Genomic DNA, 27877 nt, shown 5'->3' on the forward strand with positions numbered 1-27877 from the left:
ATTCTAGTCTATAGTCTAGTCTATAGTCTATAGTCTTGTCTATAGTCTAGTCTATAGTCTAATCCATAGTCTAGTCTATAGTCTAGTCTATAGTCTAGTCTATGGTCAAGTCTATAGTCTAGTCTATAGTCTTGTCTATAGTCTAGTCTATAGTCTAGTCTAGTCTAGTCTATAATCTAATCTATAGTCTAGTCTATAGTCTAGTCTATAGTCTAGTCTAAAGTCTAGTCTATAGTCTAGTCTATTGTCTAGTCTATAGTCTAGTCTATAGTCTAGTCTGTAATCTAGTCGATAGTCAAGTCTATAGTCTAGTTTCTTATCTACTTTATACTTTAGACTATAGTCTAATGTAATTTATGGGTTTGAATATATCTTATCCCATCTTAAAAATCCGCTACAAATATTCTTTAAAGATTTTTGTTTAACAATTTTCTCAAGCTCATTATCTATTCATTAGAAACATTTAGTGTTTTTTTACACACCATATAGACATTCCAAAGTCATAGAAATTTAGTCACCCGTAGCAAAAGTACACATTATAGAAAGAAAACTTTTATTTCATCTAACTAGTTAATGAAGAAAAAAAATTATCAAAGAATCATTCTATAGAAGAATAAAAAAAATTGTCAATATTACATCATTTTTCTTCTTTTTCTCTTGCTGCTGTTGTTGTTTTTTTCATATTTACGTGTTTAAATATAACATTTAGAATATCTGCTAATATTTACTACTCATTAGAAATGCCATTTGTTTAAATAACCATAAGAAAGAAAGGATAATACGGTCAAGGTTATTTAAAGGATGTGTGTGTGTGTGTGTATGGCTTCTTTCTATGAATAAATAAATAATAAAAACTATATATCTGATGTTTTTATACCTTGGATAATAAATATTAATAGTTTAGCTTACAATTGTTGTATAAACAATAGAAATCCTTGTTCGTATAATCAGTATAAAATATTGACATGATTTGTCATGATTGTTTTTGAATGGAAATAAATCAAAAAAGAAAAACAAGGTGTTTTTTAATAAATTCATTGAAAATCTAGTAAAATCTGTAAAAAAATTTAATTTTGATTTTTTTTTGAAAAAAAAATAACGATTATTCATTTAATCGAATAACCGGTTTTACGAATAATCGTTTTAAAATGTTTTTTTTTTAATTAAAAAAATGTCTAAGAATATAAAAATTTTATTTAAATTAAAATTTAAATATATTTTGGGAAATTATTCGGTTAACCGATTAAATTTTTATTCGATTAATCGTTTAGAAATGAACAAAAATTGTTTAGATTTTGAAGAAAAATTTAAAAAAAATTCTTATAATTATTAAGAATAAATTTTTTCATCTAAATTATGAAATTTTTAAACAATTATTTGTTTAATCGATTAAATTAATCGATTACATTTTTATTCGATTAATCGTTTAAAAATAAGCAAAAAATTTTTAGAATTTGAAGAAAAGTTTAAAAAATTTCTTATAATTATTAAGAATAAATTATTCAAATTAAATTATTCGATTTTTGAACGATTATTCCTTTAAACGATTAAATTTTTATTCGATTAATCGTTTAAAAAAATAAACAAAAAATTTCTTAGAATTTAAAAGAATTTTTGTAAATTTCTAAAAATTTTGTAATTTTTTGCAATTAAATTTTTGAATTTTTAAACAATTATTCGGTTAATCGATTAAATTTTTTATTTATTCGGTTAATCGATTAAATTTTTATTTTTATTCGATTAATCATTTATAAATAAGCAGAAAATGTTTAGAATTTAAAGAAAAATTTTTAAAATTTCTTAAAATTATTAAGAATAAATTTTTCAAATTAAATTATTCGATTTTTAAACGATTATTCGTTTAACCGATTAAAATTTTATGCGATTAATCGTTTAAAAATAAAACAAAATTGTTAAGAATTTTTTAGGCATCAAATTTTAATATTATTTTTTTGCAAAAATTCTAAGAAAATTTGTAACGATTAATCGGGTAACCGAATAATTGATCTAACGAATAATCGTTTAAAATTGAAAAAAAAACAAAGAAAAATAAGTAAAATTTTAATTTATTTATTTTTGTTTTTAATTTCAGATATAATTGGTTAAAATTTTCTAAAATATAGCAAAATTTCCTATGGTTACTCGGGTAACCGATTAACATTTTTTTCACTTATTTATAAACAAAACATTAAAAACTTAACAAAAAAGTATTGAAAATTTCTAATTATGAGTACTTCTAATATTTTTTTAATTTAAAAGTGAATTTTGTTTTTTGTATTGTTACTCGGGTAACCGGTTTTAACAGTTACACAAATAATGTGTTAAAAATTTAAGAAATTTTATTAAAAATGCTTTTTAAATGATTAATAATAATAGTTATTAATAATTTCTAAAAAAATGTGGAAAATTTTGAAATGGTTACTCGAGTAACCATTTAGAAAATTATGCGTTTTTTCGCTAATAAATCATTAGAAAAGCACAAAAATTATAACAAAATTGTGAGTTTAGCATAAGAACTTTATAAAGTGGGTATTTTTCGAATTTCTAGAAAAATTTCTATGTGGTTACTCGAGTAACCGATAAGTCCTGAAAGCGAAATGTTAAGGAAATTAAAAAATGCTCAGTTATAGTTTGAAATTTAATTTTAAGTTGATTTCTGCTTATTTTAAAGCAAAAAAACGAAAGAGTTTTGAAATGGTTACTCGAGTAACCGTTTAGTAAATTTAATGTGAAATGTCAGGGAAATTTAAATAAAATGCTCAATTATAGTTTGGAATTTCATTTTAAGTTGATTTCTGTTTATTTTAAAGAAAAATTAAAGACTTTTGAAATGGTTACTCGAGTAACCGTTAAGAAATTTAATGAAAATTTTCAGAAAAAAATTTAATCGTTTAGAAAAATTGTTAAGTTATTAATGACAAAAAATTGTAAGAAATTTTTGTAAAACTTTCTTAGATTTTAGTTTTTTCTTTTCTACCCTCGACCCCCCCACCCCTAGTTGATAATGCGCATGTCTATCAAAAATTTGATGTTTTTGTTTTCTTTGGATTAGAATTTATGTAATAAAATATTTATTTGGATTTTAAGGGGGGAAAAGTTTTATTTTTATTATAGTTTTACTAATTTTATAGGTAAATAGTAAAAAAATTTGTTATAAAACTTTTAGAAATTTGTTAGTTTTTTTCTAACTGTAATTGATATTTGACAACACGCGCCAATTTGGCGTCTCTTTTTGGACACTTTTTTTGTGGTTTTTTTCCTTTTTTTATAGGGTTTCTTCCTTTAGCGTGTCTCATCAAAATTAAGACTGAGTCATCGTTATTAGAAAGCAAGAGAGAAAGGGAGAGGGAGAGAGAGAAGGAGAGCAAGAAGGATTTGAATTAACGAACTAAGGGGCAGGGGGGTAGAGGGGTAGTAGAGTAATAAAATTAATATCAAATTCGAGGGTGATGCGTATTAAAACAGGGGTTAAGTTTTTTGTCTTTTTGTAAATAAATTTCAAGGATAAAACAAGTAAGAAATTATAATCGGGCAAGGTCGACCATATAATACCTTACACCTTTTGACAAAAATGTAATATGATATAGTTGTCATAATAAAGCATTAACCGACATAACCACTCAGTTCTCACAAGGCTTAAACCACCAGAGGCCTTGTGAAAGGACGCTCCTAGTGGCGCTAGACTTATCGAAAGTCAGCCACACTTTTCCAGGACATCCTGCAGTCCACCATGCCCAACAACTCGAAGAGATGGATTGTAAATTATCTGAGTGGCCGTCAGTCGTTCGTTGAGTTTAAAGACAAATGTTCCAAAATCCGTAGAGTTAAACAGGGAGTACCACAGGGCGGCATCTTCCCCCCTATTTTTTAACTTCTACCTCTCTAAACTCCCCACGCCACTATCTTATGTGGACGACTGTGCCATTATGGCGACGAGCCAAAACGTTGACGAGCTATGCGATCGAGTGATTGGTTATCGCAGAGAAATACACAATTTCTTCACTGGACGTAACCGGAAACTATCACCAGCGAAGTCTTCAGCTACATTTTTCACCACCTGGACTAAGGAGGAGGCGACCTGAAGTTTGATTACAAGGTTTACATGGATGGACGGACAAATGGACAGACGGACGGACGGACATAGCTAAATCGACTCAGAAAACGATTCTGAGCCGATTGTTATACTTTAAGGTGGGTATAGGACAAATATTAGCACAAACCCAATATACACCCCCCACTAAAGTGATGTAGGGTATAGAAAAGTAAATTTTAAAGCAAATGCCGATGTAAGTGAAAGACAATTTCCGGTTTTTTGAAAGAAAGGAATTTATCAAATGAAATTTGTAATTTTAAAAAACTTAAGAAAAGAGATTGTTTTAAACATTTTAATAGTTTCTTCTGTATATTATCTAATTTCTTTAAAGGTATTTATTTAAAGTTTTTTTTCTTTCTACATATTTGTTATTAATTTCTCTTGAAAATGTATTAAATTTCAAAAACACAACAAAATTTGCACATGGTTGCACATACTTAACCCATTAAACTGACAATACTGTATATAAAAAAAACAAAAACAAATACAAAAAACCATAATATTAATAAAACTTTGTATATTTTATAAAAAATCGTTATGTGGTTTTTTTAAACAGACTGACTTTAACTAAAAAACAAACCGCAATTTAAACTTTAAAATACTTGAAAAAAACATGGAAAATAAAACTTAAATTAAAACAAACAAAACCATTTAATATTATAAAGTTATAAAAGCTAAAAGCATAAAGGTTAAACTAAAATCAATAAACAACAAAGAAAAAAACTTTTAAAAACAAAAAAAAAAAAAATATATTTTAAAATTAACACTTAAATAAAGTTTAAAAAAAACTGTTCAAAAAACTTTTCAAAAACAGTTCCAAAAACAATTAAAAAACATTTTAAATTTATTGCAAAATTTGGCAAAAATTATTGAAAAAAAATATTAAAAAAACACATAATTAATAAAATTTATGAAAAACACTTTTTTTACATAAATAAAAGTTTTATAACAAAAATTGTTAAATTTATTAAAAAAAAAAAAACTTTTACCCAAACCCCCAAAACTTAATATTTTAACATTTTTTAAAGAAATAAAACAAAAAATCTTGAAAAAGTTAAAATTTTGCTTAATGGTTACTCGAGTAACCGTTTGAAAATTTCTGAAATTATACGAAATTTACCATGAAAGTGTTTACTATAAGATTCATAACTATTTATAACACAATTCCCTTAATTTTCTTAATGAAATTAAGAAAAATTGTGAAATGGTTACTCGAGTAACCGTTTGAAAATGTCTCTAATTAAACTAAATTTACCAAGAAAGTGTGTACAATGACATTCCAAACTATTTCCAACACATTTCCCTTGATTTTCTTAAGGAAATTTAAAAAATTGTCAAATGGTTACTCAAGTAACCGTTTAAAAATGTCTCTAATTCAGCAAAATTTACCAAGAAAGTGTGTACAATAACATTCCAAACTATTTCCAACACATTTCCCTTAATTTTCTTAAGGAAATTTAAAAAATTTGCAAATGGTTACTCGAGTAACCGTTAGAAAATTTCTTTAATTAAACAAAATTTACTAAAAAAGTGTTTACTATAACATTTATAACTATTTCTAACACATTTCCCTTGATTTTTTAAAGGAAATTTAAAAAAATTGTCAAATGGTTACTCGAGTAACCGTTTGAAAATGTCTCTAATTAAACAAAATTTACCAAGAAAGTGTTTCATATAACATTTATAACTATTTCTAACACTTTTCTCCTAATTTTCTTAATGAAATTAAGAAAAATTGTCAAATGGTTACTCGAGTAACCGTTTGAAAATGTCTCTAATTAAACAAAATAGACTAAAAAAGTGTTTCATATAACATTTATAACTATTTCTAACACATTTCCCTTGATTTTTTAAAGGAAATTTAAAAAAATTGTCAAATGGTTACTCGAGTAACCGTTTGAAAATGTCTCTAATTAAGCAAAATTTACCAGGAAAGTGTTTACTATAACATTTTTAACTATTTCTAACACATTTCCCTTGATCTTTTAAGGAAATTTAAAAAAAATTGTCAAATGGTTACTCGAGTAACCGTTTGAAAATGTCTGTAATTAAACAAAATTGACTAAAAAAGTGTTTCATATAACATTTATAACTATTTCTAACAGTTTTCTCTTGATTTTCTTAAGGAAATTTAAAAAAAATTGTCAAATGGTTACTCGAGTAACCGTTTGAAAATTTAGGTTAACCGATTAATGGTTAAATTTTTTTCACGAATATCTCATTTTTGTTAATATCTTTAATTGCTTTATGCTTTTTGTTCATTTTCAAGACGATTATTCGAGTAATCGGTTATTCGTTTACCCGAGTAACCGTTAATTTTTTAGTAGAAATTTAAAATTGAAGTTTGTTTTGGCTTAGAAATGCAATAATTAGACATTTGTTATGATATTTTTCCAATTATTTTCTATTTTTGGACAATTTTTCCTAAATGGTTACTCGGTTAACCGATTAATCGTCAAAATTTTTTCAGGAAAATTTCACTTTTGTTTATATATTTAGTTCCTTAATGTTTTCTTGTTAATTTTCAAGACGATTAATCGAGTAACCGGTTATTCGGTTACCCGAGTAACCGTTAGTTTTTTTGAGGAAAATGGAAATTAAAGTTTGTTTTAACTTAGAAATGCAATAATTAGACATTTGTAAACAGATCTTTATAATTATTTTTTGTTTTTGGACCATTTTTCCTAAACGGTTACTCGGTTAACCGATTAATCGTTAAATTTTTTTTTCAGGAAAATTTCAGTTTTGTTTATATATTTAGTTCCTTAATGTTTTTTGTTAATTTTCAAGATGATTAATCGAGTAACCGGTTATTCGGTTACCCGAGTAACCGTTAATTTTTTTGCAGAAAATGAAAATTTGAGAAGTTTTTGCTGATAAACAATAAGTTTTATGGTGTTTAAAAGTGTTCTTCGTGTATATTTTTGTTATTGAAAATTTCAATTTGCAATTTTCTTGATATTTTATGCCAAAAAAAATTACATCATTTTTAAAAGTTTTTTTTTGGTTTTTGTGTGTTTTTTTAAGTTTTAGTGGTAAATAATGTTTAGTTTAGTTGTTGTTGTTATTTTCTTGACAAATAACCATATTAAGTTTTACAAGTTTAAGAATTGCATTGAGGCAAAAATTACATTTTAGCTTGTTTCTAGCCAGTACATGCACATATACTTTTCCCATAAATAGTTATAACCACTTTTTTCTCTCATACATGTGGCGCGACATTTTGGTAACAGAAAAATAATGTAGTTAAGTAGAAATAATAAAACTATAGTGGAATCTATGACTAGTTTTTAAGCAGAGGTTGCATGAGTGTGTGTGTGTGTCAATTGCCCACTACTGCAATTCAAAATTGTTGTCAATTTGCTGTTTTACTTAAATATTTATGACAAATAGTTTCTTTTTTTTCGTATAAATGTGACTTATTTTGGAAGACACAAACGACGTCATTGAGGCCTTTTAAAACTTGTATTGAAAATGACCAAATTTTCTAAGATTATCAATTTTTTATGACTTATAAATATGACTTAAAAAACATTTTGTAATTTGAACTCAAGGTTATTGTTTTGTAAAATCCCCCCAAAAAAAAATTCTCACAAATTTCAAACTCACACATTTTAAAGATAACATTTTGAACTTTAGTTTAATATAGAGAAAAATCTTAATTACTAAAATATGTTTAAAAAAAACTAAATAATTAATGAAAGTGCTGAAAAATGTTTAGAAAATTTATATTTGATAAAAATAGAAATAGAATCAACTAAAATATGAAACTAAAATAGAAAAGAAATATGAATTATCTCATAAATGTTTGTATTATATCACAACAACAACAATAACTAAAAAACAACAAAATCTCTATGATTAATACCAGAGAAGAAAAAAAAAAACAATTCACAAGAAAATTTAATGAAAAATATTGTTCATATGAAAAATTAAAAAAAAAAAAAATGAAAAAATAAACAAATAATATTCATATTCACACAAGAAAAAGAAGTGCAAAGTAACAATTTTTAATGCATTTCCTAAAATAAAGCAGAAAAGTAAAAGCAAGAAATTTTTCCAAAAAATTTAAAAAAATTTTCAAAAAATCTTAATTTTCCACAAATTCTTTTAATTTTACCACAAATCGAACAAAATATTACAATATTTTTAATTTTACGTAAAACAATAACAAATTCTATAATTTAAATAAAAATTTCAACGATTATTCGAATAACCATTGAAATGGTTACTCGAGTAACCGTCCAAAAATGTACACTATTTGCCATAAAAATGTTTTGCGAACAAGTTAAATAGAATTTTAAATAATTTTTGTAAATTTTCTTAAGTTTTCATAAGATTATTCGTTAAAATTGTTAACTAGGTACCCGAATAACCGCTTCAAAATAGCTCAAATTGCTATAAAAATACAATAAAATACAAACGAAATAATATTGTAAAAATTTTCTGCATATTTTCCAGCAGTTTTTATAAGATTATTCGTTAAAATTGTTAAACGGTTACCCGAGTAACCGTTGCAAAAAGTTTAGTAGTTGCCAAAAAATGCCCTAAAAACTAAAAGATTAAAATTCTAAACAATTTCTGCAAAATTTCTGCAAAATTTCTAGCATTTTCTGAAGATTATTCGTTAAAATTGTTAAATGGGTACCCGAGTAACCGTTTAAAAAATCCACAAATTTCTACCAAAATACTATAAAAAGAAATTAAAGAACATTCTATACAATTTCTGAAAGATTTTTTAATTTTCATGAGATTATTCTTTAAAATTGTTAAACGGTTACCCGAGTAACCGTTGCAAAAAGTTTAGTAGTTGCCAAAAAAATGCCCTACAAACTAAAAGAATCAAATTCTGAATGATTTCTGCAAATTTTCCAGCATTTTTTTAAGATTATTGGTTAAATTTGTTAAACGGTTACCCGAGTAACCGTTACAAAATTTCTCAAATTTGCTATAAAAATGTTAGAAAAACAAATAAAATACAATTCTAATCAATTTCTGTTAATTTTCTTACTTTTTTATAAAATTATTTGCAAATTTTCTTAATTTTTAATAAGATTATTCGTTAAAATTGCGAAACGGTTACTCGAGTAACCGCTCCGAAATCATTCCAATTTATATACAAACTTTCGAAAAACATATGAAATTGATATTTTAAGAATTTCTGTTAATTTTCTTACTTTTTAATAAGATTATTCGTTAAAATTTGTTAAACGGTTACTCGAGTAACCATTTCAAAATTGCTTCAATTGGAAGGTAAATGCTTTAAATTTAATTAAATAAAAATTTCAACCATATTCAGCTATATTTTTGAACGGTTAAACAGTAATTAAACTAATACTTTCTCAAACGGTTACTCAAGTAACCATTTTTTTATTCGATCATGTTTTTAATAGATTTAATGGGTTTTCTTATTATTCGTTAAAAATTTGTGAAAAAATTTCTAGATTTTTACTAATATTCTTATGATTTACCTAAATATGTAAAAATTTTCTTTTTAATCGATTATTTTTGCCAACGGTTTTTCGAATAATCGTTAAAAATCGAGTTTAAATGTTGAAATTTTCCATAAAAATTTCTAAATATTTGTATAATTGATTATTCGTTATTTTTCTACATATTTTTTTTCAAATTATTCGATTAATTTTTTTATTCGATTATTCGGTTTTGCGATTAATCGTTGAAATTTTTTTTAAAAAATTCGATATTTTTACTAATACTTTTATGCTTTACCTAAGTATGAGAAAATTTTCCTTTTAATCGATTATTTTTGCCAACGGTTTTCCGAGTAATCGTTAAAAATTGAGTTTAAAGAAGGACATTTTTCATAAAAATTTCTAAATATTTGTATAATTGATTATTTGTTATTTTTTTACATAATTTTTTTCAAATTATTCGAATAATTTTTTTATTCGATTAATCGGTTTTGCGATTATTCGTTAAAATTTTTTGAAAAAAATTATAGATTTTTGCTAATATTTTTATGCTTTACTTATGTATACGAAAATTTTCCATTTAATCGATTATTTTTGCCAACGGTTTTCCGAATAATCGTTAAAAATTGTGCTTAAATTTTGAAATTTTCCATAAAAATTTCTAAATATTTGTATAATTGATTATTCGTTATTTTTTTACATAATTTTTTTCAAATTATTCGATTAATTTTTTTATTCGGTTAATCGGTTTTCCGATTATTCGTTAAATTTTTTTGAAAAAATTCTAGATTTTTACTAATATTTTTATGGTTTACCTAATTATGTAAAAATTTTCTTTTTAATCGATTATTTTCGCCAACGGTTTTCCGAATAATCGTTAAAAATCGAGTTTAAATGAGGAAATTTTTCATAAAAATTTCTAAATATTTGTATAATTGATTATTCATCATTTTTTTATATACATTTTTTTAAATTATTCGAATATTTTTTTTAACGATTATTCGGTTTTTTATTGAATCGTTTAAATTTTTTATATTTAGAATTCATATTTTTATTAAAATTGTTTTAGTTTCTTAAAATTGTGAAAATTTTTCCGTTTAATGGTTTCTTTTTTTATTCCCTTAACGAATAATAATGGTTTAATTTATACTTTTATAGCTCTGATTTTATTTTCGTTTCTTTAAAGTATAAATTCTTGTTTGTAGAGGAAATATTATGATGGTACACTTTAGTGTGCATGTTGTTTCCCACACGATAAAAAAATGTTGTTGTTGTTTTTTGTGAAATCAGTAGTCAGTTCTTTTTAAATTATGACGACAATGAAGTTTTGTAGAATTTTTTTTTATATTTATAAATGGAAATAAAGAAAATATTTATACTTTATAAATAAATATTTTGTTTGAGATTTTTATGGTTTTTTCAATAGCAAAAGGGAAATAGAGAAATTTTTCATGTGTGTGTGTGTTGGTCATGTCTAGTATATTTGCTGGAGAAAAGCCAAATGATTGAAAATGTTATATTTTATTATTTCAGAGACAAAGTTTATCAAAACAAAATGTTTTTTTGTGTAATAAACAATTTGGCAAAAAAAAAACAAAAAAAAAAAAAAAAACATTTTGCAATTAGTTTTGATTTTCAAAATTTTATTTATATTTTAAGTTTTTGTCCAAAACATTTCAAACATAACTGTCAACAAACAAACATTTTTGGCTAAAATTAAGTCTTAAAAAAAAGAACAACCCACCGATGAAAAACATAAATGAAAAATTGTCTTTTTAAATATAAAAATTAAAATTTTAAAAGAAAAAACACACAGAGAAAAAATTTTTCTTAAATTTCTTAATTAAATTTCTTAATTTCTTTAATTTTTTAAACAAAAAATTTCAATTTTATTTAACAAAACTTTTTAATTAATTTAAAATTTTTAAAAAGTTAAAAACTCATGTCATTTATTTAAAAAATGACCCCAATAATTTCTCTGCCTGTAGTTTTATTTGTTTACCCTATTTTGTCATCATTTTTAAACACATTTACACACACACATACACTCTCTCTAAAAACAAGGCGCTGTCGTTTGTCGTATTTTTACGGCTGCTAATGGGGGCAATGTTGTCGAAGTGCGAAATGAATTAATGCGTTTCCTCTTGCTCTCATAGTTTTTATTTTTTGTGGTTGTTGTTGTTGTACACATAAATAATATTTCTTAGAGAGGGCAAATAGAGAGAGTGTAAAATGAAAATTTAAAAAATGAAATCATAAGCCAAAGATTGCCAATAATTACAAAAAAAAAACTATAAAAACTATAAATCAAGTGCAAGAGGAGAGGAATGCACATTTAAATGAAATAGTTCAAGGTTTTTAAAGAAATAATTAAAAAATATATATTTTCATTAAATAAAAGCTTTAAAAAACCTTTCTAAAACAAAAAGAATTTCTTTTGTTAATTAAAACTTTTGGTTAAAAAAAAATTCTCAAAGTTTTCTTTAAATTTCCACATAATTGCATTATTTTCATAGATTGTTTTTCCTGTGTTTTTCAAAACAACTTAAAGTGTGAGCGGACAGGTGGGTGTTTTTCTTATTTTAAATATAGAAAAGCCCAAAAAAAACTAGCACAGATTTTGACAGTTGATTTATGTAAAGTTTTTTTTAGGTTTTTACCAAAAATAAACAACAAATTTAAAGCAAAATTAAAAGAAAATTTTAAATTTTTTTCTAAAAAATTTTAACGAATAATTAAAAAACCGGTTCACAATAACAAAAATTAACCGGTTTCAAACAAAACGAATAAAGAAAAAAATAGCTTAACAATTGTTTTAAACAAAACCAACATAAAATTTAACTAAAATTAGCTAAAAACCCTAAAATTTAACGATTATTCGTTAATCCGCTCACAAAAATAAACGATTAATCGAAAAATTTTTCAAAATTCTTTAAACTTAAAGTAATTTTAATGAAAATATGAAATTTTTTATAAAAAATTAAAGCGAATAAATTTAGAACCGGTTCAATACAGAAAAAATGAACCGGTTTCTAAAAAACCGTTTAAAGAAAAATATAGCTCAACAATTCTTTTAAACAAAACCAACATAAAATTTAACTAAAATTAGCTAAAAACCCTAAAATTTAACGATTATTCGTTAAACCGCTCACAAAAATTAACGATTAATCGGAAAATTTTTGAAAAATTTTCAAATTTAAAGTAATTTTAAACAAAATATGAAATTTTTTCTAAAAAATTTTAACGAATAAATTAAAAACCCGTTCTATACAGAAAAAATGAACCGGTTCCTCAAAAACCGTTTAAAGAAAAATAAAGCTCAACAATTCTTTTAAACAAAAGCAACATAAAATGTAACTAAAATTATGTATAAACTCTTTATTTTAACGATTATTCGTATAACCGTTTAAGAAAAATAACGAATAATCGAAATTTTTTTTCAAATTCTTTAATTTCATAACGATATTAGTGAGGTTATGATATTTCTGAAGCAAATTTTAACGATTAATCGTAAAACCGTTTCAATGTTACAAAAAGTAACCGAATAAAAAAGTAACCGTTTGAAGAAAATATCGCTAATTTGTAACTTATTAGGGTTACGGGTATAACAGTTTGTTTAAAGCGAGTTTTTAAACTTATTTTAAAGATTATTCGTAAAGCCGTTGATGAAAATTAACGAATAATCGGACATTTTTTTTTTTCAAATTCTTTAATTTTTTAGTTTTTGCAGTTTTTTTTTAAGATTTTTTTAAGTTTTTCTTAAAAAAAAGAAAATTAAATAAGAGGTTGTTACCTGAGTTGTTATTAAGAAACTTAAGAAACTTACCTAAAAAGAAATAGAAGAGAAAAAAATTTAATTAATTTTTTATGTAAAAAAAGTTAAATATTTAATTAAAATTTCTAATTAAAAAAATATTCCCAAATAATTCTATTGTTTAAAATAAAACCGAAATTGTATCACAAAAACAAACAAGACAAGTATTCACCATTTAAATTTAACAACCAGTGATTAAAATCCATGGTTTAATTAATAAATCTCTGCTATCAAACCCCCTCTCTGTCTCTCTCCTCTCATTCTCTTTTGTGTCAACCACAAGAGCAATTCAATGATTTGCTTTAAAACAGCCAAAGGGCAGAGAGTTTTAAAAGATTTACTTTAAAAACTAACGGTTTAGTTTATTTGTTTACATTTTCTAGGGAAAGAGAGACAGAGAGAGAGGGAGTAAAGTTCTCTGCAAAAAACTTCTTTAATGGGTTTTCTTGTGAAAATTATTGTTTTCAACAATTACAATCATTTAAGCAAATAATTTCCTCTCACAGATAGAGTCATTCTATCCATCATCAATCATTCAACACTTTAAAGTTTATAAAAATTTTAAGTTGTATTTGTAGCATGATTAAGAATAAGTAATTGTTTCTTTCCACAAAATGATGCAACTTATCAACTATTATATATAATCTAAACAACAAATATAAACAACAAGAAAAACTATACAATTCCTATTTGTAAAAGTATCAGACTGTCGGTCGTTCGTTTGTTCATTTGTTCGGTTGCTCACACAAGAAAGCAATCTTGGAAAGCAATTACATAGACGGAAATTTACTTTGCCATATTAGTTCAAGTAATAATCTTTTTACAAGCTGCTTGCTGCTGCTGTTATTAGTTCATTTTCATTTAATATTTTTGCTGTTGTTCAGGCTGCTGCTGCGGCTGCTGTTGTTCAAGTTGTTGTTCAGGCTGTTGCGACTGCTGTTGTTCAGGCTGTTGCGGCTGCTGTGCAGCAGTTTATAGAGTGTTGATGACTTGATTTGTTATCATGACATGTAAGACGAGTGCTAAAGCATGTAATCAATAATGAATTATTTAGCTAAATAGCTGTAAGACTAGTTAAAAGAAAATACGAAAAAAACTAATGGCGTTCAAGAAACAAAAATGAGCTAATTCGCTTTATTTGAAGGACATTTTAGCATTTTGTCGCACTTTAGCAATGTTTAGTTCACTTGTACATTACTTAATACCCCCGGGGGGCATGTTAACTTGGCGAGACCTCCGTCTTGGTGTTATTGCAATCCCGGGTTATAAAGAGGTGGCCAATACCAATGAGCTAATTCGCCTTATTTGAAGAACATTTTAGCATTTTGTCACACTTTAGCAATGACTAGTTTACTTGTACAATACTTAAAAGCCCCGGGGGCATGTTACCTTGGCGAGACCTCCGTCTTGGTGTTATTGCAATCCCGGGTTATAAAGAGGTGGTCAATACCTCCAGTCTGGCCGGGACTGAAAAATTGGCTACAGTCTACTGCTTAGCTTAGTCCTTTCATAGATTGCCAGAGGTCAGATCAGAGCATCGCATAATCTGGTACTACGGGTGGCCAATTGCCCGCAGGACTATGTCCTGGCTGGTCAGTTGGTTGAGGATCCACGTGGTGGCTATGATTTAAACCCAAATTCGCAGAGGAGAGTAAGTGACGGTAAGTCAATATTTCGGGACTGTTGCCGAAAACAACAGATACCCCACAGAGGAGTGACTGTGGGACTTAAAATACTTTTAAACAAAATAAAATACTTTTAAACTTCAATTCACCTGCATAAAATTGAAATTCAGCTAAGAATTTTTAAGGATTTTGTTAAATTTTTATAAAAAATTAACTAAAACTTCAATTCAGCTAACAAAATTTCAAGATTTTTAAACATTTTAAGTAAAAACTAACTCAGACTGCTATTTAGCTAAGGAAAAATCTAATTCAGCAGTATAAAAACTTAATTCAGCTAACAATTTATAAAGATTTTAAGTAAAAACTAACTGAAACTGCAATTCAGCTAAGTAAAAATATAATTCAGCAGCAAAATAATACTATTTAGCTAACAATTTATAAAGATTTTTAAATATTTTAAGTAAAAACTAATTAAAAGTGCAATTCAGCTAAGAAAAACTAAATTCAGCAAACAATTTTTTTTAGATTTTTGTAAATTATATACTAGAAATTGACAAAAACTTGAATTCAGCTAAGAAAATTTTAATTCAGCAGCATAAAAACTCGATTCAGCTGCAAAATTTTAAAGATTTTTGTAAATTATAACTAGAAATTGACAAAAACTTGAATTCAGCTAAGAAAATTCCAATTCAGCAGCATAAAAACTAAATTCAGCTGCAAAATTTTAAGGTTTTTGGTAAATTTTTACTAGAAATTCGCAAAAACTTCAATTCAGCTAAGAAAAATTCAAATTCAGCAGCATAAATACTCAATTCAGCTAATGATTTTTAATAAAACGTACTAAAATTCTAATTCAGCTAAGAAAATTCTAATTCAGATGTAGAAAAACACAATTCAGCTAAGGACCTTTACTAAAAATTTACAAAAACTTCAATTCAGCTGAAAAAAAATCTAATTCAGCTGCAAAAAACACAATTCAGCTAATGAGTTTTACTAAAAACTAACAAAAATTTCAATTCAGCTAGGAAAATTCTAATTCAGCAGCATAAAAACTCAATTCAGCTGAAAAATTTTAAAGATTTTTGTAAATTTTTACTAGAAATCAATGAAAACTCCAATTCAGCTAAGAAGATTTTAATTCAGCTGCAGAGAAATTCAATTCAGCTAATGATTTTTACTAAAAACTAACTAAAATTGCTACTCAGCTAAGAAAATTCTTATTCAGCTGCAGAAAAACACAATTCAGCTAAAAATTTATAAAGACTTTTAAGAAACATCTCATTTACATTTAAAGAGTTCAAAAAAAGCTTTTTTATCGAACTTAAACTTCTTCTCGCTCTCTCTCTCTCTTTGGCTTTCAGCTTAAGGTTACTAATTGCCTATTGTGGTTAGCTCTGACCCAATGTAGGGTTAAGACAATTTATCATCAAATAATGCAAAGCAAATGTATTAAATTATGTAGAAAATTCTATGACAAAACACAATTATTGAAAGAACAGAACAGAAGAGAACAAAACAGAATTAAATGATTAAAAAAACTGTAAATGTCACAATATTACAATTGTAAATGATTTATGAATTTATAGAAGAAAATGGATTTATAAATAAGAAATAAATGGGAATATTTTCAATCAAACGATTACTTTTTATTCGGTTACTTCAAGTAACCATAATACGGTTTTACGATTAATCGTTAAAATGACTTTAAAACAAATGCTAATTTTCGATGATTGTTACATGAAATTATAGAATTTCAAAAAAAATTTCGATTATTCGAATATTTTTTTGAACGGTTAACCGAATAATCGTTAAAAATACGGCGTTTTACGAAAATTTTAACAACTTTTATGTTGGAATTGTTAATAACAATTAAAATAGCATTTTTGTCTTTAAACGATTACTTTTTATTCGGTTACTTTAATTAACCATAATACGGTTTAAAAATTAATCGTTAAAATTACTTCAAAATAAATGTTAATTTTTGATGATAGTTACATGAAATTAAAGAATATCGAAAAAATTTTCGATTATTCGAATATTTTCCGGAACGGTTAACCGAATAATCGTTAAAATTACGGCGTTTTACGAAAATTTTAACAACTTTTATGTTGGAATTGTTAATAACAATCAAAATGGCACATTTTTATTTAAGCGGTTACTTTTTATTCGGTTATTTTTTCTAACCATTATTCGGTTTTTCGATTAATCGTTAAAATTTTTGAAAAAAGTTCCTATATTTTTATTAATATTGTTTTGGGTTTGAAAAATTTGTCAAAAATTTCCGATTAATCGTTAATTTTTGTGAACGGGTCAACGAATAACCGTTAAAATTTAGCTTTTCTATTTAAATTTAAGTTATTTTTATGTTTTTAATATTATTGCTAATAAAATTAGCAACTTTTCTTGGAGACGGTTTTTTTCGATTCGTTTACTTTTTCTAACGATTATTCGGTTTTTCGTTTAATCGTTAAAATTTTGCAAAAAATTTATATACTTTTTGTAATATTGCTTTTGAGTTTAAAAAATTTTTCAAAATTTTCCGATTAATCGTTAATTTTTGTGAACGGGTTAACGAATAATCGTTAAAATTTAGCTTTTCTATATAAATTTAAATTATTTTTTTGTTGTTAACAGTATTGCTAATAAAATTAGCAACTTTTCTTGGAGACGGTTTTTTTCGATTCGGTTACTTTTGTTGAACGATTATTCGGTTTTTCTTTTAATCGTTAAAATTTTTGAAAAAAGTTCCTATATTTTTATTAATATTGTTTTGGGTTTGAAAAATTTATAAAAAATTTCCGATTAATCGTTAATTTTTGTGAACGGGTTAACGAATAATCGTTAAAATTTAGCTTTTCTATTTAAATTTAAGTTATTTTTTTGTTGTTAACAGTATTGCTAATAAAATTAGCAACTTTTCTTGGAGACGGTTTTTTTCGATTCGGTTACTTTTGTTGAACGATTATTCGGTTTTTCGATTAATCGTTAAAATTTTCTATATTTTTTGTAATAATGTTTTGAGTTTAAAAAATTTTTCAAAATTTTCCGATTAATCGTTAATTTTTTCAAACGGTTTAACGAATAACCGTTAAAATTTAGCTTTTCTACTTCAATTTTAGTTATTTTTTTGTTGTTAACAGTATTGCTAATAAAATTAGCAACTTTTTTTGGAGACGGTTTTTTTCGATTCGGTTACTTTTGGTTAACGATTATTCGGTTTTTCGATTAATCGTTAAAATTTGGTGAAAATTTTCTATATTTTTGTAAAATTGTTTTGGGTCTTAAAAAATTTATCAAAATTTTTCAATTAATCGTTAATTTTTTCAAACGGGTTAACGAATAACCGTTAAAATTTAGCTTTTCTATATAAATTTAAGTTATTTTTTTGTTGTTAACAGTATTGCTAATAAAATTAGCAACTTTTCTTGGAGACGGTTTTTTTCGATTCGGTTACTTTTGTTTAACGATTATTCGGTTTTTCGTTTAATCGTTAAAATTTGGTGAAAATTTTCTATATTTTTTGTAATATTGTTTTGGGTCTTAAAAAAATTGTAAAAAATTTTCGATTAATCGTTAATTTTTGTGATCGGGTTAACGAATAACCGTTAAAATATAGCTTTTCTATTTAAATTTAAGTTATTTTTTTGTTGTTAACAGTATTGTTAATAAAATTAGCAACTTTTCTTGGAGACGGTTTTTTTCGATTCGGTTACTTTTTCTAACGATTATTCGGTTTTTCGATTAATCGTTAAAATTTTGGGAAAATTTTCTATATTTTTATTAATATTGTTTTAGGATTGAAAAATTTATCAAAATTTTTCGATTAATCGTTAATTTTTTTGAACCGGTTAACGAATAATCGTTAAAATTTAGCATGTTTCTTGAAGTTAACTAAATTTTTCGTTAGGTTATGTTAAAAGTTATTGATTAAGCTTACTTTTCTTTTATCATTGTCTTGGTATTCGGTTTTTTATTATAAAAAATAATCGGTTTTTTATTTATTCTTTATTTCTTTTATGTTTTACTTGCAGATACCACAATTTTAATTACTTTGTCTTGTTTTTTTTTTTCTGCAGTAAATGATATGTTCAAGTGTTTCTTTTATAACATAAAACATGTGTGTTGGTTGTCCAGCCATCAGTCAAGTCATTTTAATACGGCTCATTTCACACTCGGTGGGGCCATTTATGAGTGATGCCGCCTCTAAGTTTTTATTCATATATAATTTGTTGTTTTTCATTTTTTTGTTTTTATATAAAACTAAAGTAGTTTTTAATTGTATTGCTTTTGCGTAGACTTTACTGAGTGTAAAATACACTCCATCAATTATGTCACTTATAATTTGTTAGTTTAAATTTCATGATCATTGCCATATAGTTAGCACAACTGACACATTACATAGAAGACATCAACATGTGTTTCTTTATAAGAAATTCAAGAATTAAAAAATATTTTTAAAATTTTTTGGAAATTTTAGAAAAATTTTACAAGTTTTTTAAGAAAATTTTATAAAATTTCTTAAAACGTTAAATTTTTGTTTAATTTTTAAAGAAAATTTAAGTTTTTTGCTGCTTGTGTTTTAAACTAAAAACAAGGGCATTTACCCTGTAAAAGCAAATAATTTTTGAAAAAATAAACACATTACAACATTTTTGTTCAAATGGTTACTTTTTATTCGGTTACTTTAAGTAACGGTTATTCGGTTTTACGATTAATCGTTAAAATTTTTTAACAAAAACTCAATATTTCTTGTAGTACTGCTACAAAATAAAAGAATTTTTGAAAATTTTTTCAATTATTCGAATATTTTCCATAACGGGTAACCGAATAATCGTTAATATTAAGCCTAATTAATAAAATTTATAGCATATTTATAATGGCCTTATAAACAACAATAAAATTAGAAAGTTTTCCTTCAAACGGTTACTTTTTATTCGGTTACTTTAAGTAACGGTTATTCGGTTTTACGATTAATCGTTAAAATTTTTCAACAAAACCTCAATAATTCTTGTAGTATAGCTACAAAATAAAAGAATTTTTGAAAATTTTGTCAATTATTCGAATATTTTCCATAACGGGTAACCGAATAATCGTTAAAATCATTCGGTTACTTTATGTAACGGTTATTCGGTAGCTAGAAAAAAGTAATTAAGAGTTTCTTTCCTCAAAACAAAACTTTTTCTGAAACTTGTTAAATATTTCTCTTTAAAGCAAATAAATATTTTAATAACTTAAAGAATATTCGCGAATATTTCAAAATGAATAACGAATTAACTCAAAAAAAGGAAATATTCGCGAAATTTTTCAAAGATTTATGGCGAATAATCCTTAAAAAGTGCTTAATGAGTTCTTTTTCTTCAAAACAATGTCATTCTTTATAGAATTTGTTAAACATTTCCTTTAGAAGTAACAAATATTTCAATGTGTTCATGAATACTCGCGAAAATTTATTACAAATAATCTTAAAATGGTGAATTTTTTGTTTTTTTCCTTTAAAACAATGTCATTCTTAATAGAATTTGTTAAACATTTTCTTTAGAAATAACAAATATTTCAATGTGTTCATGAATATTCGCGAATATTTAAAGAATTATTGAAAATAATCTTAAGAAAGTGCTTAATGAGTTCTTTTTCTTCAAAACAATGTCATTCTTTATAGACTTTGTTAAACATTTCCTTTAGAAATAAGAAATATTTCAATGTGTTCATGAACATTCGCGAATATTCAAAGATTTGTTGTGAATAATCTTAAAATTGCGAATTTTTAGTTTTTCCTTTAAAACATTTTCATTCTTTATAGAATTTGTTAAAGATTTCTTTTAGAAATAACAAATATTACAATGTGTTCATAAATATTCGCGAATATTCAAAGATTTATTGCGAATAATGTTAAAAAAGTGCTTAATGAGTTCTTTTTCTTCAAAACAATGGCATTCTTTATAGAATTTATTGTGAATAATCTGAAATAAGTGTTGAGAGAGTTTTTTCTTTAAAACAAAGCGAATTTTTTATAGAATTTGTTAAACATTTCCTTAAGAAATAACAAATATTTCAATGTGTTGAGAAATATTCGCGAATTCTCAAAGATTTATTGCAAATAATCTTAAAATATTTAAATGTGTTCATGAACATTCGCGAATATTCAAAGATTTATTGTGAATAATCTTTTAAAAGAGATTATTGAGTTTTTTCTTTAAAAACCAATCTTTTTTATAAAATTTGTTAAACATTTCCTTTAGAAATAACAAATATTTCAATGTGTTCATGAATATTCGTGAATATTTCAAAGATTTATTGCAAATTTGCCCAGAAAAAGTAATAATTTAGTTCTTTTTGGAAAACACATGGAGATTTATTAAAGAATTTGATAAACATTTATTTTGAATTCATAAATTATTTAAAAAATTTAAAGAAATAATCGTGAGTGTTCAAAGAATAATCGCGATTTGTTTTAATAATATGAATTTTTTAGATTTTTAAAAGAAAAATTTAGTTTTTCTTTTTTAACTTTCTTATTATGCTTGAGATTTAACACAATTTCTTTGGCTAAAGTTTAAAAGAAATCTACCAAAAACTTGTACAATCTTTTAAAAGATAAAAAGTCATAAATCTTTTTTAAAAAACTGTTTACATAAAAATCGTCTAAAAAAGCTAAATAAATAGCAGGCCAGACCGTTAGTTAAGATTAAATTTAAAATGTGTTTTTGTGTGGATTTTTTTTAAAACCCAGCTGCAAGAGTTTTTTTTTGATTTAAATAAAACAAAATTTTTCGCTACATCATCATCAACATGATGTTTCCTGTGCCGTCGCTCTCGTCACCCTTTCGTAGTTGCAACATTATCTTTCGGACAATTTGAATGTTGCAGTAAAGAAACAGATTAAAGAAAATGAAATTGCATAAAAACCAAACCAAACTAAACAATAAATAAACAAAAAAAACTGCTGCGTTATAAAATATAAACATATTTAACGGTCAATCCAGGAGCAGGGGAGGGGGGAGCTAAAGAAAAAAAGCTGAAAAAAAAGATTGTTTCAAAAAGTAGAAAGAGTTAAGAAACAAGCTGAAGTATGACCAAAAAAAAAAGTTGTACAACAACCAGAACAAACCACAACAATAAAGACGACTTGGAAGATGTTTAACCACACTTGTCTTTAACAACTTGTGGGTTCAGGCTTTAAAATTCAACTAACAGACACTGCCTCTTGTTCCCTAAACAAAAACTTGTTCAAGTTTCTCTTAGCCCGGTTGTCCAAACAATTGTTAAAATACTTTTTTTAATTTTTTGCAATGGGAAATTACATATCATTCTGTTCCCACACCCCACCTTCCGCCAAAAGACTAATATCATCATCCACATCAACATCATCATATTTATCTCTTATATACTTCAAATGTTCATGAAGTCTTCCTCGGTCTTCCAAAGTTGTTTTCATACGTAAATCACGTTTTTCATAAAATCTTCAAGTACTGGAAAGGAAAACAAAAAAGTAACAGAAACAACAAGAATGTTTGTTTCGCGTTTTTTGTTGTTGTTGTTGTAATGAAATGAAATTGTTCTTTAAGAACGTGGTGTTGTTTTGTTTGTTGCTGATGAGGTTGGTGTAGAAAATATCAAGTTATTTTTTCCAGGAAATATATAGAGAGGACTTTGTTGTTTCTGTTAGGAAGAAGCATCATTAAAATTTTATAAAAAACTAATTTTCAAGTCGTGACAGAAAAAAGTTTACATTTTTTTCCATTTTTATCTATTTGTGTTTATTTCTATAATTTGCCATGAAAAAAACATATAAATTTCTTCAATTTAAAAATAGTAGTAAATCTACTACTTTTTTTAAAATGTGCTACATTAGCAAAATTTTACAATTTTTGCTATCTCTGAATCTTCTTGTTATATAACAACTAAAATTTCCTCAAATTTCTCTTTAAAAATTAGTAGTAGATCTACTACTTTTTTGGGTTATGTAGAAAAATGGAAAATTTTTATATTTTTTGTTTATTTGTAATCATTACTATCATTTACAATAATAATTTATGTCTTTCATTACTTTAAAAATAGTAGTAAATCTACTACTTTTTTTAAAATAAGGGAAAATGTAATTTTTTTTTATACTTTAGGTTAATTTAAGTTCTTCTTGTTACAAAACCACTAAACTTTTAGCAAATTTGCTATTTAAAAAAGGTAGTAGATCTTTTTTAAATTATGAATAAAAAGAGAAAAATTTTATATTTTTTGTATATTCATCATCACTACTATCATTTTTCATAAGAAAATACAAAAATTTCGTTCATTTAAAAAAGGTAGTAGATCTACTACTTTTTTTAAATGTAGAAAAATTCACAAAATTTTAAAACTTTTGCTTAATTTGAGTTCTTGTTGTTACAAAACCACTAAACTTTTAGCAAATTTGCTATTTAAAAAAGGTAGTAGATTTACTACTTTTTTAAATTATGAATAAAAAGAGAAAAATTTTATATTTTTTGTATATTCATCATCACTACTACCATTTGTCATAAGAAAATACAAAAATTTCGTTCATTTAAAAAAGGTAGTAGATCTACTACTTTTTTTAAATGTAGAAAAATTTACAAAATTTTAAAACTTTTGCTTAATTTGAGTTCTTTTTGTTGCAAAACCACTAAACTTTTAGCAAATTTGCTATTTAAAAAAGGTAGTAGATCTACTACTTTTTTTAAATTACACATAAAAAGAGAAAAATTTATATTTTTTGTATATTCCTCATCACTACTATCATTTGGCATAAGAAAATACAAAAATTTCGTTCATTTAAAAAAGTAGTAGATCTACTACTTTTTTTAAAATGTAATAAAATGTAAAATTTTTTTAAACTTTAGGTTAATTTGAGTTCTTCTTGTAACAAAACAGCTAAAATTTTATCAAATTTGCTATTTAAAAAAGGTAGTAGATCTACTACTTTTTTAAATTATGAAGAAAAAACAAAAGAATTTATATTTTTGGTATATTCCTTAACACTACTATCATTTGGCATAAGAAAATACAAAAATTTCGTTCATTTAAAAAAAGTAGTAGATCTACTACTTTTTTTAAATGTACGAAATTATTAAATTTCTTTAAAGTTTTGATTTAATTGAGTTCTTGGTGTTAAATAATAGCTAAAATTTTATTAATTTTCTTAGTAGAAAAGGGTAGTAGATCTACTACTTTTTTAAATTATGAGTAAAAAACGAAAATTTTTATATTTTTGTTATATTCTTGATCACTGCTATTATTTTCCTTAAGAAAATATATAAATTTCTTTAATTTAAAAATAGTAGTAGAAATACTACTTTTTTTAAATATAGGAAAATGTTGAATTTTTTTTTAATTTTGAGTTTAATTGAGTTTTTCTGGTTTAAAAACAGTTTAAATTTCATTAAATTTTTTTAATTAAAATTAGTAGTAGAAATACTACTTTTTTAAATATGAATAAAAAAGATTTTTTTTTATTTTTTGTTTATTTTTAACTTTGACTATAATTTTGAATAAAAATTATACAAAAATTTCATTGATTTAAAAAGGTAGTAGATTTACTACTTTTTTTTGTAATTTTAAGCTTTAAGGAAAAACTTTCATATTTTTAGTTTTTTTATGATTGTAAAGAACATTTACAATAAAAATAATATAAATTTAGCTTATTTTTTAAAAAAAAGTAGTAAATCTACTACTATTTTAAAATATTAAAAATCGGTTAAACTTTGTTATTTTCAGTTTGTAAAGGAGATTTAAAGCAATTTCTATTATAATTTTATGATTTGTGTTGTTTTTAAAAGGTAGTTAATCTACTACTCTTTTCAGAGAGCATTTAACATGAACAACTATTAATCAATTATAAAACAAAATATTAGTTTAAATGATATTTAAACAACAAATTATCTAACAATAAATTGTGTTTAAACGTTTGTATAAGTTGTTGTAGGTGTCATCTCTCATTGTCTGTCTGATTAAACAAAAGTTAAAACAATATTTTTAAAATTAACATAACAACAAAAAAAACTAACGTGGATAAGTAACGTTAACTCAGCTTTAGTATAACAAACGTTTTGTCTTTCAGTTTTATAAAATAAATAATAAATTAAAAAAAAAAAAAAAAACAAACAATAAAATAATAATAAAAAGAAACCCCGAACCACTATGAATGAGTATTACTCGCTCTAACATATGAAACGTGATGCTGCAATCTAACCAAATGAAATAAAATATTACACAGACACACGGGAGTATTATATGAGTAGAAGAATGAATATGTAAAACAAATAGAGAAAAATATACAGAAAAAAAAACAAATTTATTAAAAATAAAAAACCAACAAAATACAAAAACTCTTAAAGGTGAAGCAGTGAAGGTAAACGCATGTAAGTGTTGTTTTATTTAACTTTAGATGGGTGATGAATTACAATTGCAGCGTAATTCGTTCGGCTACTAGCAAAGCGTTTAAAATGTTTGTTAATCAAACACACAATTTTGTTTAGGGTTTTAATGATGTGTATGTGGGTTAGTGTGGTTATGTAAGTGAGTAATAGTTGGTTTTACTTAAATTTCATAAAAATAAGTTTTAAAGATAAGAAAAAAAGTAATTTACAATCAAAAAATATATTAATTTCATTAATTTTTAAAATAGTAGTAAATCTACTACTTTTTTTAAAACATACGAATATGCAACTTTTTTTTATTCTACACCACTATCATCACTAGCAACAAGAAAATACATAAATTTCGTTAATTTAAAAAAGGTAGTAGATTTACTACTTTTTTAAAAAGTAGGAAAATGTCAAATATTTTGAAACTTTTGGTTTATTTGGGTTCTTTTTGTTAAGTAACAGCTAAACTTTTATGAAATTTCTTATTAAAAAATAGTAGTAGATCTACTACTTTTTTAAATTAAAGGCAAAAATGGAAAATTTTTAAAGTTTTGTTTTACTCGCCAACATTAATATCATTTCCTATAGTAAAATCCATAAATTTCTTAAATTTAAAAATAGTAGTAGATCTACTACTTTTTTCAAAAGTAGGAATATTTAAAAAAATTTGAAACTTTTGGTTTATTTGGATTCTTCTTAATAAATAACAGCTAAAATTTAATGAAATTTCTTTTTTTTTAATAGTAGTAGATCTACTACTTTTTTAAATTAAAGGCAAAAATGGAAAATTTTTATAATTTTGTTTTCCTCGAAAACATTAATATTATTTCCTATAAGAAAATCTATAAATTTCTTAAATTTAAAAATAGTAGTAGATCTACTACTTTTTTCAAAAGTAGGAAAATGTCAAACATTTTGAAACTTTTGGTTTATTTAGATTCTTCTTGTCAAGTAACAGCTATAATTTCTTGAAATTTCTTATTTAAAAATAGTAGTAGATCTACTACTTTTTTAAATTAAAGGCAAAAATTTAAATTTTTTATATTTTTCCTTTACTTGCAAATATTACTATCATTTCCTATAGGAAAATCCATAATTTTTTTAAATTTAAAAATAGTAGTAGATCTACTACTTTTTTAAAAATTAGGAAAATTACAAAAATTTCAAATTTTTAGCTTATTTAAGTTCTTTTTGTTATGTAGCAGCTAAAATTTCGTCAAATTTCTTATTTAAAAATAGTAGTGGATCTACTACTTTTTTAATTATGTGTAAAAAAGTAAAATTTTTATATTTTTGATTTACTAGCAAACATTTCTATCATTTTCTATAGGAAAAATCCATAAATTTCTTAAATTTAAAAATAGTAGTAAATCTACTACTTTTTTTTAAATGTGGAAAAGTTGCAAAAATTTTCAAAATTTTCGCTTATTTAAGTTCTTCTTGTTAAGTAACAGCTAAAATTTTATTAAATTTCTTGTTTAAAAACAGTAGTAGATCTACTACTTTTTTAATTAAGTGTAAAAAAGTAAAAATGTTATATTTTTCCTTTACTCGCAAACATTTCTATCATTTTCTATAAGAAAATCCATAAATATCTTAAATTTAAAAATAGTAGTAGATCTACTACTTTTTTCAAAATGTAGCAAATTTACAAAAATTTTCAAATTTTTTGCTTATTTGAGTTTTTTTTTTGTTAAGTAACATAAAAAATTTAATGAAATTTCTTATGTAAAAATAGTAGTAGATCTACTACTTTTTTAAATTATAGGCAAAAATTTTAAATTTTTATAGTTTTGGTTTACTTGCAAACATTTCTATAATTTTCTATAGGAAAATCCATAAATTTCTTAAATTTAAAAATAGTAGTAGATCTACTACTTTTTTTAAATGTGGAAAAGTTAAAAAAAATTTCAAACTTTTAGCTTATTTGAGTTCTTCTTGTTAAATAGCAACTAAAATTTCATCAATTTTCTTATTTAAAAAAGGTAGTAGATCTACTACTTTTTTGATTATTATACAAAAATGTAAAATTTTTATATTTTTGTTTAAATTATCACTTTTAATACCATTTACAATAAAAATTTGTTTAAATTTGCTTATTTTAAAAAAGGTAGTAAATCTACTACTTTTTTAATTTACTTGTAAAAATGTAAAATTTTTATATTTTTGTTTAAATTATCACTTTTAATACCATTTACAATAAAAATTTGTTTAAATTTACTTATTTAAAAAAAAGGTAGTAAATCTACTACTATTTTTATATATTAAAAATTGTTAATAATTTAGTTTTTCCTCAATTATCAATGAATTTTTTGACAATTTTCTTGTTATTTTACATAATTTGAAGTTCTTTAAAAAGGTAGTAAAATCTACTACCTTATTTGAAATTTTATGAATTTTTTAAGAGAATCATCTAAAGAATTTGTTGTCTAGTCGTCTAACGCTTTTATTGTATTTTTTTGTTTCTTTCGATTAACCTTAACTGAAGGTTAACTGTTGTTATAATCTCTTCAACAAAAATGTACTTTTCTCTC

General features: G+C 24.2%; 1 protein-coding gene across 2 annotated transcripts in view; it reads right to left on the bottom strand.

Moving 5' to 3' along the window:
* Nucleotides 1-27877, bottom strand: part of LOC111687596 (fasciculation and elongation protein zeta-2) — a 42378-nt gene that overhangs the window by 1374 nt on the left and 13127 nt on the right. The gene's annotated exons all lie outside the window — the stretch shown is intronic.

This window comes from Lucilia cuprina, chromosome 3 (assembly GCF_022045245.1).
Source record: "Lucilia cuprina isolate Lc7/37 chromosome 3, ASM2204524v1, whole genome shotgun sequence".
NCBI lineage: Eukaryota > Metazoa > Arthropoda > Insecta > Diptera > Calliphoridae > Lucilia > Lucilia cuprina.